The 13,722-nt window shown below is 37.8% G+C and overlaps 1 protein-coding gene across 2 annotated transcripts in view; it reads right to left on the bottom strand.

Moving 5' to 3' along the window:
- CLIC4 (CLIC family member 4) overlaps positions 1-13,722 on the bottom strand; it is a 69,948-nt gene that overhangs the window by 42,310 nt on the left and 13,916 nt on the right. The gene's annotated exons all lie outside the window — the stretch shown is intronic.

Genomic DNA, 13,722 nt, shown 5'->3' with positions numbered 1-13,722 from the left:
AAAAACATACATGTCTTTAACATTTTCTTAAAAATCAGAAAACCCAAATAATCAAAGCAAAAACTTGAATAATTCCACTGACACAGACATAACCACCATTTTCCAGTTAAAGGGTGAGTTAGCGTTTTAGTTTTTTTCTTATAAAAGGGGTATTTCTGTTGAACTTGCTATTGGGGTTCCTCTCACACACTCAACTACTCCTCACTCTCCTCCCTCTGGATCTCTGTTGTAATTCTTGAATTGCCTAATACCAGTATTTAATTGGAAACTGCTGGATTAACTCCTACCTTGCAGAATAAGGGTCAGTGGTAGATGCCATGAATATTTTAATGTTTTACTAATTTGAGGTTAAGGAACTGCTCACTTAGAAAACCTAGTTTAATCAGTTTATAGAAAGTCTGATCTTAAAACACCAAAGAAGAGCTTCTTTCCTCTCTATTTCTTTGTGTTTAGGGAGCGGGGGTGGGGAGATGATGACCAGGAGAAAGAGAAGCTTCCCGGGAAGGTAGGTAAGAATAGGCTCCTGACCATTAAATCATTTCCCCTGACACATTGTGGAGGGAATGTATGACACATTTTCTAAGCAACGATGTGTTGACAAAAGGCTAAGCTCAAAAATTTTGAGACCTCATTTGCTTTTAGTGTGGATTCTATCTAAATTAGCTGTCTGAATACATAAAATGGCTTGCTTTGATTTAGATTAACTTGAAAGTCACAAAACAACATGATAAATGGACAGTCACCTGGCTATGTATTTCTTCAGTTTTTTGCTACACACATGCTGGAACCAAGGTCTAGAGTCTAAAGGTTTAATAAGCTGTTATCCTTCTACAGGCTCTGCAGAGAATGTGGGAAATAACAAGGTTTAGAATCAGACATACCTGGATTTGAATCGTGACTTCACTATTTGTAGCTGTGTAATCTTTAGTAAGTTATTTAACATCTGTGAAACTTGACTTCCTACACCTTGTTATTATGGGGATCAAATGGTTAGGGTCACACACAATTCCTGGCACAGGTAAGAGCTTAGTTAATGTTACCTAAGTTGAAAGATACTTCATGCACAGAACTCAAGGCCTAACAACTTGTTCTTTAGTTGAAGCACTTAAGTCATTAGAATCCCTAGATTCCTTTTTTTCAGAAAATGAGAAGGGAAATAATCTAAGTATCTTCCACATTAAGGTCTTCCAAATGACATATATTACGGCCCTATATTTAAGAAATACATTCTATATAAAGTTTAAATAGCCCGCTAAATGAAGCAAAGATGTCCTTTATTCAAGATGTCAAAGAATCTCTGGCCATACAAAGAATATATCATTGCTTCCCGGCCAGAAGCACAAATTCCATCAAGTCCAAGTATATATAAGGGAAGAACTACTATGGGCTGGCCGAATGACTCAGTTGGTTAAGAGTGCGAGCCCTGAGCAATAGGGTTGCCAGTTTGATTCCCACATGGGCCAGTGAGCTGCGTCCGAGCTGAGCTGCTGCTGAGCTGCCAAGAGCGCGTACTCCTAACAACAAGGTTGCTCGTTTGACACCCACATGGGATGGTGGGCTATGCCCACCCTCAATTAACATTGAACACGGCACCTTGAGCTGAGCGGCCATGAACTGCCGAGGTGGTAACTGGACTTGGAGCTGAGCTGGCTGTGCCCTCCACAACTAAGATTGAAGGACAACAACTTGGCTGTTCCCCTTCCCCAATTCCCCAATAAAATTTAAAAAAAAAAAAAAAAGGAACTACTATATCCCAAGCTCTCTGCCTGTATAAATAAAACTTAGCCAACAGCAGGGCACTGGAAAGACCTCAGTTGCTAACATTTTCTTGTTCAGTATCGCCAACTCATGAAGTCTACTCTCCAGATAAGAGCCTGTGCAATTCAGAGAGGAACTGATCAGTATGAAATTTCATGAAGATACCCAAACACCAGGGTTAAATGAAACTCCATGCTAGGCTGCTGAAAGTTCACATGAAACATTTACCTTATTGAAAACGAACTCTCCCCAAACAAGCTCTTCACATGTATTCATCTAGTTAATTTCTTACATCCTCTCACTCAGCAGACAGAATGGTGGTTAAGAGCCAGCCGCCCAGACAACTCCACCACTTCCTAGCTATGCCTCTTTGAAAAAGTGATTTCACCTCTCGGAGCCTGTTTTTTCTCTTCTACAAAATGGGGACAAGAATATGACCTGCCTCATTGGAATGTTGGGGGGAAGTGAATGAGCTAATACATTAAAGGGCTTAGAACACCACAATGCTCTAAAACCAGAGGGTGAGGAGGGACTGTTCATTGCATACCCTTTCATACCTTTTGAGATTTGTATTATGCACATGAAGCTTTCATTTAAAGAAAAAGCCAGCAATCAAAAACCTTCCCACACTAAACAGATGAAAATGAAGTAAAACAGAAGTTACAAAATGAATTTAAAAAAACTCTGAAGATGAAAGACATGTATACAGGAGCAGGATTCTCAAATCTCAGGATGCATAAAAATCCACAAGGAAGTGTATTTAAAACACAGATTACCAGGTCTCGCCTTCAGACACTCTGATTCAGTACGTCTGTGGTGGGCTCAAGGAATCTGCGATTTTTAAAAAGCACTTCAAGCAATTCTGATTCTGGTGCATTTGGTGGGCAGACCCTATTTCACTCAACACTGACAGAGAGGAAAACATAACAAAAAATAAAAATAAAGACTGGAAATAAGTTTACTCTCCAGTTAAACTTTGAATTCCTCATCGTGCCTTTTGGACTCTGCTCTCTGTAAGCCAGCAACCTGGTCACCATTTGTTAGGGTCAGATTTGGTAAATAACAGCCTCCTCCCCCACTTTAAAGGAATGCCACACTATCTTGCTTCAAAGTTAGGCATATCTAGACTTAAACCAAGCCAGCCTAAAGCCCCTTAAAATCTGGACACACAAATTCAAGAACACTATTATTCCACACAAACTAAGAGGCAGAGGGCAAGTACCTTTTAGTGCAAAACAGTACAACATTAATGTTTCTAAGAGCTTGTCTTAAGACCAAATATAATGTCAAGGACAGTTACGGTGACCTACAATCCTTTATAGATCAAGTCCTTTATGCTTTAGGGTGGTTACATGTGGTTTAGAAGAACAATTACAAATTTTAATTGCTGTATTATACTGCTAAATGAGCTGACTCCCAGCAAATGTGTGGTAAGCCTATGCCACTTATTTAGCAATTAATCATGACTTGCCATATGAATTTTTTAATTGTTACTGTGTATTATTACTTTACTATTCATATTATAGTATCTCCTGAGCTAGACCTTAACTTAATGAGATGTCATACTTTTTTTAACCTTTCCATAGGACGATTTCTGCTGCAGTTGCTTTACTATTAGCTTTCTATTAATTGCTGACAATGAAAGCCTTTGAATCACAAAGAATGTGTTCCAGGTTATCAGTATAGAAAAAAACTTATTAAGTCAAATCTTCCTGATTAATAATTTTTCTCAAAAATTTAAATTAGGTCTCCAAATGACCTTAGGACAGAGCTAACGAACCACAAAAGCCACTATGCAAACTCTAATAATTGCCTGCACAACATCCTCTCTCTCTCTCTCTCTCTCTCTCTCTCTCTCTCTCTCTCTCAATTCTAAGCCAGTCATGATAGTTCCATTTGTCTCACCAGTGACTTGGCTGTAATCACGGGACCCAGTTCATTGACAAGACAGTCTCCTGAGAAAAGTTCCTCATTCTTAAGACAAAGACACTAGAGGAAGAAACACTCAGATGTGAAAGCTATGGCTGCTGCTGTAGTCATCTAGATAGTAGCCTGAGGCTTCAACCAACACCGAAAGATGACAGAGCTCAGAGAATCACAAAGAAAGAATGGAGCCACAGCCAGAGCCAGACCCTGACGTGCTCCACATGGAACAATCTTCCTACTAGACTTCTTTCATTAGATACATTTCCTTAGTGGTTAAAGACAGTTTGAGGTGGAGTTTTCTATGAATCACAATCATAAGCATCCAACCCAACATCACCATTTATCTCCAATTAAGACTAGCAGGAAGAATGAAAATACTTAAGTGTGGCAAGAAGTGAAAAAAAGAAAATCTCAATATAAGTTAAAGGAGATATAACAGCCATTCCAGGGCTCTGGTTTGTTTACAATGAATTCTATTTTCCATAGGCTGCCATTAAGACTTTGCTCTAGGATTACAATGGTCTGAGCAGCATGAGCCGCTCAAGTTTAAACTGTGGGCTCTCTCCTCATTCACAGAACATCTTACAGAACAACTTCCTTGCATAGGACCCACAGATACTTATTCAACATGCAACACGTACTAACTGAGGACCTACTATCTCCTGGGCACTAGGAGCTGGCACTGGGGAAACAATTGTGAATGAGACAGATAGACCTGACTTCATGAAAGATTGGAGAAGAAACGGATAATAAATATATCTAGTTAAAAATTGTAAACTATAATAAGTGCCTAAAGGCAAACAAAGTACTGAGAGGATAAAGAGCACCTACTTTAGATAAGATGGTCAGAAAAGATTTCTTAGACCTAAGGAATGAGAAGGAGGCAGCCATGCAAACAGCCAGTGAGACTAGGCTGCTGTATGAGAGAAAAGTGTATTGGCAGGGGCCAGATCAGAAAAGACTTTCTAGATCAAATTAAGGAGTTTGAATTTTGTACTTACTGAGGGAATGATTTATTCATTCATGTAACAAATGTTTACCAAGTACCTACTGTATAGAAAGAAATCATTTAACACGAGGTTAACAGCAAGGACTCCGGAAGCAGAGTGCCTGGTTTGATATATGGGTTCTTCTACTTAACCACCTGTGTGATATATTGAGCATGTTACTTAACCAATGTGGGACTCAGCTTCCTTACATGTAAAATGGGGATCTACATCATAGTTATTATGAGATTGAGTTAATATATGAAAATCTCTTAAAATATTGCCCAGCATGTGGTAAGTGCTCAGTAAGAAAGTATGTGCCAAGTAGAGAACATATTCCTGACTTCACAGGGGGGGGGCGGAATAGCGTAATGGGCTACCACTGAAGGGTTCTGGTGGGTGGGGGCATATGAGGGTAAAATCGAATTTCCATTTTAAGACAATAAATAATACTTTGTTACCATATGGAAAACAGGTCGGGGGCATGGAGCTTATGAAGAATGGAAGTTGGGAGACCTACTGCAGTGATTCCAATGGACTATGACTTGGATATTAGGTAGAGGCAATGGAGATGGAAATAAATGCATGGATTAAACTGAATTGAGAAGGTACAATCCTAAAGACTTGTGGATGGTTTGGATGTGGGAAGTGAAGGAAAGAAAGAAATCAACTAACTCTTAGATTTCTGGTTTGAGCAACTGGGTAGAGGAAACCCTTAAGATGGGGGTACATGTGCCTATACTTTGTTGGAGAATAGGAAGAGAAATCCCTTCAAGAGATAACAGTCATAGAGCTGTAGACTTGGCTTGAAAATATTTCAGGTGTGGAAGGCTACAAGCCAAAATTACCGTATTTGCCGGCGTATAAGACGACTGGGCGTATAAGACGACCCCCTAACATTTCCACTCAAAATACAGAGTTTGTTATATACTCGCTGTATAAGACTACCCCCTCTTCCGCACACCTTCCACACACCAAATAAAAGGTAAAACAATATCAGATTTGATTTCAACATTTATATTTATATTCAAATGCTTATGACATGCAGGAAAACTGTCACAAGGCTGTATGTAATCAAACATATACATAAATCGCGATTCGCGATTTTGCGCTATCATACTGGGTGTATGGTCGGCTGTGTGCGATTTTGTGAGTGTGGTAAAATCGCATAACAGCAAAATCGCATAACAGCCGAGCATACACCCAGCAGCGCTGCTGATGCCTGAACGGTATGTGGAATGAAGTGGGCGGGCATCGGGAGGCCACTATGGCACGGGGCAAGCACTATGGGCAGTCTATCTGAAGTGTACCTGGCGTATAAGACGACCCCCCACTTGGAGGCATATTTTTCAGGGCCAAAAAATCGTCTTATACGCCGGCAAATACGGTAGCATTGTTTACACCTCAGGACAGACTTCAGGAGAGGAAGGGACAGGGTTATTCACTTTATCCGCCTCTGTACTGTTTTGTTTTTCTTCTTTGTAGATTTAAGAACATTTTTAAAGGAAGTGTGCCAAATGTTTACACATGATAATCTTATTCCTGTCCCTAATCACTGCCAAAATATTAAACTGCTTAAATATGATAGAACTGCTTTTGAATCCTTCCTATTGCTTGAAAAATGCTGAATACAAATGAGTCACTCAAAAAGTACTAACTGAATAATGACAGTTAAGAAAAATTCTGAGTACTTTCGTTTTGCTACACATTGGAAGCATTTGCTGAAAATGAAAACAAAGGCTCTCATCTGTACTAAAATCAAATCTGAAATGTCTCTGCCAGAATCATTTGTTAAAACAAAGTGTCATTCATATATACAATGACCAGACTTTCTCTAAGCACAACAGGACCATAATGAAAACAAATTCTGCTGGAATGTTTACATTCACTCATCAAAAGCCTAAAATAGGAGGTAGTTTATTATCTCTTCAGAACAAATTATATGCCTTTTAATTAAAAATACTGAATAACAAGGGGGGGCGGGGAAGGTGGCCAAAGGTATAACTTTTTTGCTGTCTGGATCAACCTTGATTCTACACTCTGTAAAAATCAACTACAATAAATGGAAATGTCACCTAAATTGCCCAGAAAAAAGTTAATAGCTAGTGTTTAATTCGGCAGTTTATTTCTCACTCGATATATGCTATATGAAAGTGATTTATATATATATTAAACCTCACAATAACTATATGAAGCTAGGTTATTGTTTTCCTCATATTTCAGATGAGTAAACTGAGATTTAGAGAAACTAACTTGCCATAGGTCATCCAACTGAGGAGTAACAGAAGTGAAGTCTGAACTCTGAGGTCCATGGTATTAACCACTTTTACAGGTTTTTTTACCAAGATCAGAAGGAGGTCCTGCAACATCGCCTGCTTGGTCTAATGATTCGTATGGTACAACCACCATCTCTCACTCATATGAACATTACCTATCAAGTAAGACAAATTACCTGACCTACAACCATTATAATGTGATCCAAAAATCTTATTTTAAATTTTGTAGTGAACCTATTTTTTAAAAAGTAAAGAGAAACAGGCGAAATTAATTTAAATAATATTTTAACTTAATTCAATATAACTAAAATATCATTTCAACATGTAATCAACAAAAAACTTGTTACATTCTTTCCTTTGTATTAAATCTTTGCAATCTGGTGTACATTCTATACAACAATACATCTCAAATCAAACCGGATGCATTTCAAGCACTCAATAGCCACATATGGCTAGTGGCTATCATACTAAATACCATATGTCTAGAGAAAAAGCATGTGAACAACCAACACTATGTCACCAAGACCATGTACTAAATAAAGGTCACATACCTGATTCATCAACTCAACGTTCAAGCTCTCAGAAATTATTTACTCTTATTTCAAACAAATTTTAACAAGTCTGTTTATCTTGCTTAGCAAACCACAACAGATTATAATAGAAAAGTAAAGGAAATGGGCTGCATCAGTAGAGCTAAGTTGGCAAAGGAAGAAATAGAAAACACACACACACACACACACACACACACACACACACACACACACACACACACACACACACTGAAATGAAGATGAATGCATACACACAAAGGAGATCTAGGTTCANCAGTAGAGCTAAGTTGGCAAAGGAAGAAATAGAACACACACACACACACACACACACACACACACACACACACACACACACACACACACACACACACCACCCCCCATGAATGCATACACACAAAGGAGATCTAGGTTCAAAACACCTAACAGCTGAGGCCATTCAGTAGAAAAGCAAAAATAATCTTACACAGCTCAATAGTTCCCAAGGCCATTGTTGCATTACTGAATCTGTATTCAGAAAACTGACATTAATTGGAAGTTAAATTCAACATTTTAAGAAGTCAAGGAAGCATAAATGTTTTGGAAATATTTTCTTTTAAAATTATTTTGAGAACTCTCTGTACTATTTTTGCAATTTTTCTATAAATCTGAAACTATTCTAAAATTATACAGTTAATTTTTAAAAATCAATTTGAGGTTTCTAGTATGCCCAAGTAGATCCCATAGGATCAACCCTCTGCCCACATGACAATGATAACTTCTAGACAAAAACAACCACTTGGGGGCACAAAAGTGAACAAAAGCAGACAGATGCTGGAGAGGAGTGGATACTTGGAAGAAAGGAAATACACTGAACAAGTTTCCTCCATTTTTATCTTTTAACTTTGTGCCATGCAGGGCAGCTAAATAAAACTCCAGTGGAAAATTCACAGTCCCACTGGCTTGAAGAACCAAAGGACAGAGTGCAGAGCCACCATCACCACTGGAAAATAAGGCACATTACCATAGGAAAGAGAGCCAGAGGAGTGGAGCCCTAAGATCTGCATGAAACTGTCCAAATCCCTGGCTGACCCCTGACAGACTTCAAGTAGGCCAGCTAAAAGAACTGAACTGAAATTTAAGCTGCCACACACCTCAAGGAAGATAGTTTTGCAATTTGAGTTCAGCTAAGTTAACTACCTGGTTTAAAAAAGAAAAGAAACAAAATCAACACTCTTCAGAGGAAAATAACAAAATCCAAAGTTTTTACAACTTGACATTCACAGTATGCAAAATACAATCCAAAATTATTCCCCATAGAAAGAAACAGGAAAATATGACCCATTCTCAAGAGAAAAAATAATCAGAGACATACCGTAAACTGACCCAGATACTGCAATTTGCAGACAAGTATTTTTAAGGTAGTCATTATAACTATGCTCAATGACATAAGGGAAAATATGCTCATGGTAAAGGAAGATAGGAAATCTCAGTAAAGAGAAAGAGACCACAAAAGAACAAATGTAAATTCTAGAAAAGAGTACACTATCTGAAACTTCTAAAATTCGTTAGATGGTCTTAACAGTAGAACAGAGAAGACAGACAAAGGAGTCTATAAATGTGAAGCCAGATTCAAGAAATTAATCTAAAGAATAGAAAAAAATCAACAGAGCCCCAAAGACTAATAAGAAAATATCAAAAGGTCTCTATTTTTAACTACAATCTCAGGAGAGAAGACAAAGAGACAACAAAAAAAAAAATTCAAGAAATAATGGCCAAACTTTTCCCAAATAAAGGAGAATTTACAGATTCAAGAAGTTTCATGAACATCAGGTAGGAGTACTATAAAAGTCATACCTAGGGCCGGCCGAGTGGCGCGTTGGTTACAGGAGGGCCCCCGTTCAGATCCCACATGAGGGCCAGTGACACTGCCCTCTACAGCTAAGATGGTGAACAGCTCAACCTGGAGCTGGGCTGCCGTCAGTCGCCGGTGATGGAGTAGGCTGCAGCCCCTGCTGCAGTGGGCTGCCATAAGCTACCGTGAGTGGCCATCCAGTGGCCAGCGACCGATCTGCCTCACCCAGGAAGAGCGCAATGATAATACCAACATGGGCCAGTGAAGCAACGTCCTCCACAACTAGGCTGAAGAACAAAAGGACAGCAACTTGTTTGTTCCCTTCCCCGATTCCCCAACACTGTTTCCCTCCCCCAATTCCTCAATAAAATCTTTTTAAAAATAAATAAATAAATAAAAGTCACACCTAGGTATATCATAATTAAAACGCTAAAAAAGCAAAGAAAAAGAAAAATTTTAAAGTATTTTGAAAAAACCAACATACTGCATAAAGGAATAATGACTTGAATGACAGTTGAATTCTCATGAGAAATAATGTAGGCCAGAAAACATGGAACATTTTTGAAGTACTGAAATAAAAACAACAATAACAAAAACAACAAAAATCACCCCAAAATCTTATATCCAACAAAAATATCTTTAAAGAAAGGAAGTGAAATCAAGACATTTTCAGATAAAATTCTGTAGAATTTGTATGTTTGACATTTAAAAGAGTAATTTTAGGAATACAGAAAACAAGGATGTGTTTATATATCAAGGTATGATTATATTACTAACAAAAATAAACATGCGCTCTTTACAATTAGTTATTTTCACTTTGGTTACATACAAAAAAATGTTACCTCAAATGTTTTCACTGTCTAAGCCTCATTCTTTCAACATCATCTAACCAAAGATAAATTCACTAACTGCCAGAGTCTTCTCTTGTTTATCAGCTGAAGCCAAATATGTTGGGGGAGGGGTTGAAATTCTCATGCAAGTCAAAATCCAGCAGCCTCCTTTCCCTAAGGGTAGTTTAAAAATATACATGCAGTAGTATAAACTAGACTCAAAGAATCCTGGGAGTGAAAGAAAACAATTAAGTTCAAAAATTACTCCTCTTCTCCCATCTGTGTTATGGCAGCTACTAAACAATACTGTGATGTTTATCTTTATAGCCAATTGTCTGTGCATAACCATATCATGTAATTCTGTTCTCAAAAGTCCCTCACATATCTCATTTATCATCTGAATTCTTTATTTTCCTTTTGTTTACCTAAAGTGTAATCTCTTAAAAGAAAACTTTCTGGAGAATTTAGATTTTTTTACTAAGGAAGAAATTGGATTTTTGTCTCTTATTGAATTCTTGGTGGAATTGTTAGGTCTAGGCGCTTGTTGATAAAGAGAAATAGCTGGGGCCGGCCGAGTGGCGCGATGGTTAAGAACTCGCTTGGGATGCCAGAGGGCTCCGGTTCGGATCCCACATATGAGGGCCAGTGACACTGCCCTCTACAGCTAAGATGCTGAACAACAGTTCAACCTGGAGCTGGGCTGCCATGAGTCGCCGGCGATGGGTAGGCTGCAGCCCCTGTGGCAGTGGGTTGCCATGGGCTACCGTGTGTAGCCAGCAGCCAGCGTGAGCGGCCAGCAGCCGCAGTGAGCGGCCGTCCAGAAGCCGGCAACTGATCTGCCTCGCCCGGGAAGAGCGCAATGATGGTGCCAACTTGGGCCAGTGAAGCAACGTCCTCCACAACTAGACTGAAGAACAAAACAACAGCAACTTGTCTGTTCCCCTTCCCCCAATTCCCCAGCACTGTTCCCATCCCCCCAATTACCCAATAAAAATCTTTAAAAAAAAAAAAAAAGAGAAATAGCTCTTACCCACTAAAGTTAGGTAGCTGCTAAATTTTGAACCTCTAATGACTACATACAGTGGATTAATAATGATAACAATAAACAATAGCAGTCATAAAAATGCTACAGAATATTTTAATATAAAATATTAGCACTCAATGAACATATGAAAGAATCTTTCTCTGGTATTTCATTTTTGAATTATCCATGTTTTAAATTTTCATTTAAATATACTGCAAAATAAGTTTCTTTTAAAATTATATACTCAACAACGTATTGCAGAGCTGTGAAAAGTTAACATTCAGAATTCTTGTTTTTCTTCTTGGCTAGCCTTAAATAAATTTCAAATATCTGAATAGTACAAGATAGCTTGTTTGTTATTGAAATTTTTACTTGTGATTTTCAATGCACAGGCGCCTTAACTAGGATAAAGGCAAATTCTAACTTAGAATAGTTCTGTATTGGTTTTATTTTAGACACTACAAACAAAATCTTCCCTTTATCTTTCAGGTAGTTCATTTGGAAACTACACTATATTCTTCCTAGTCAAAGAATTCACTCTTGAAATATTTTTCATTTCTCTGGCAAGTTACCCCCATTATTGTAGAATTTTCATTGGCTCCATTTATATTTAGTTTCCAATAAACTGCTTCTAATTATTAGAATTGTATTATCTGGATCTGACTTTGAAATTTCAGGTCTCAACTTTCTTTCTGGGCCTAAACACCCAAGACTAAGGCTACTTTGGTATATAAAATAAATCTGGATTAGATTGGACATCACTTCTTAGAAACACACCCACTTCACAGATGAAAACAGCTTGAATCTGGTCTTCCATGTGAAGATTCTGGACCTCGAAACCAATCTGCTATTAAGTTTAGATCGATGGCTATCTAGTGAGCAACTAGTCAAAAAACCAAATTATGGAGCAACCGGTTAGCTCAGCTGGTTAGAGCGCGGTGCTCCTAACACCAAGGCTACCTCAACTATATTAACATCAACTACTCACCACAACAAGATCGAAATAACTACTTGACTTGGAGCTGATGGGTCCTGGAAAAACACACTGTTCCCCAATACATAAATTTTTTTAAAAACCCAAATTACATGTCTCAAGTTCAATAACTGAATACTATTTTTATCTCTGGCATTTTACAATGAGATAATATAGAACACAACACCAGCAACTGACAAGACTATCTTTACATGCTTCCATCCACAGACTATGCATACCCATTTGCCCAAAAACAAACATTAAGAGATATTTACTGACTTAATGAGTTATCGCCCATATAACAAGATTGAGATATAAAAGATGAAAAAAACAGTCCCTGATCCCTGATTTCCTTGAATTCACATTCTAGCCTAGAACAAAGATATGATGAAAAATGATTCAGATGAGTGGCCGAACGTGCAAATGCATCAAGTGCTCCGGACAGTAGGAAGGATTAGCTCTGCTGAGGGAGCAACAAGGTCAGGTAAGGATTCTGAAGATAACTGAACTCAATTTAGGAGGGCATTTGATTTCACGAACTAAAACACTGAAGTGATATGTTACCTTTTAAAAGTCCTTATTTGAGAACAAGATGTGCTTTGACCATAAACGGGAGATTTATTCCTTCATTCTGTTCTACAATATGTATAACCAACCAATCTCAAGAATCCTATAACCACTTACTTGGCCACACAGATCTAACTTAATGGTTAAAAACTGAATAAACCAAGAAAATGCTAGGTAAAACATAGGTGTCTTACAAAAGACAGAAAGAGTCTAGCCTCCAAGTAAAAATATGTGTGAAAAAGACTTCGGGATAAAATTACAAAAAAAAAACAAACTGGTAATAAGAAAATGACAATTGGGTCAAGAACCTAAAGAAATAAACACATTCACAACCTCCCACAATAAGAAGCATAAGCAACTATTCTCTATACACAAAGCCGGATTTTTTTACTTATGTGTTTGTTTTAAAGAAAGATTCCTTGGTAAATGGTTTGGGTTTTTTGAGGGACAAAGGAAAACAGACCATAGGACTAAACAGTTTGGTAACTGTTTAAGTGAGCCAAAAGTTAAAAAAGAAAGAAGCAAAAATACTCAGATCCCAAAGCACTGGCTGATCTCATTAGCTCTGCTTAAGAAACTTTATAGATGTGACTTCAGTCCTGGATTACCCGTCTATATTTAGTTTATACCTAATATGGATAAAGTCCCGAACTAACAGCCATTTCCTCTCTCCACAAAAAGAAACTTCCTTGCTTTTTTTTCTATCAACAATGCAAAGATTAGTGTAGGCTCCTCTTAAGGGAGAGGTTAAAAAAAAAACACACACAAAAATATTAACAATTAAGCATGTTATTTTTGTTAAACTTGGACTGCTTTGACACTTCTAAATTGGAAAATAATCCTAAAATCAAACATGGGATGTTCACGTCAAGTTCCTTAACCAGTTTATAAATAACCCCTTTAAAGTACTTTACAAAATACTAATTAACCAGGCCCCAAAATGCACAGAGGTGAGGTAATGGAAATTTTAGTTTCCTTTCAAATTTAACCAAGAGAACTG

This window comes from Hipposideros armiger, unplaced genomic scaffold (assembly GCF_001890085.2).
Source record: "Hipposideros armiger isolate ML-2016 unplaced genomic scaffold, ASM189008v1 scaffold_138, whole genome shotgun sequence".
NCBI lineage: Eukaryota > Metazoa > Chordata > Mammalia > Chiroptera > Hipposideridae > Hipposideros > Hipposideros armiger.
Note: the sequence above shows the minus strand (reverse complement) of the source record. Positions and strands in the feature narration are given on the sequence as shown.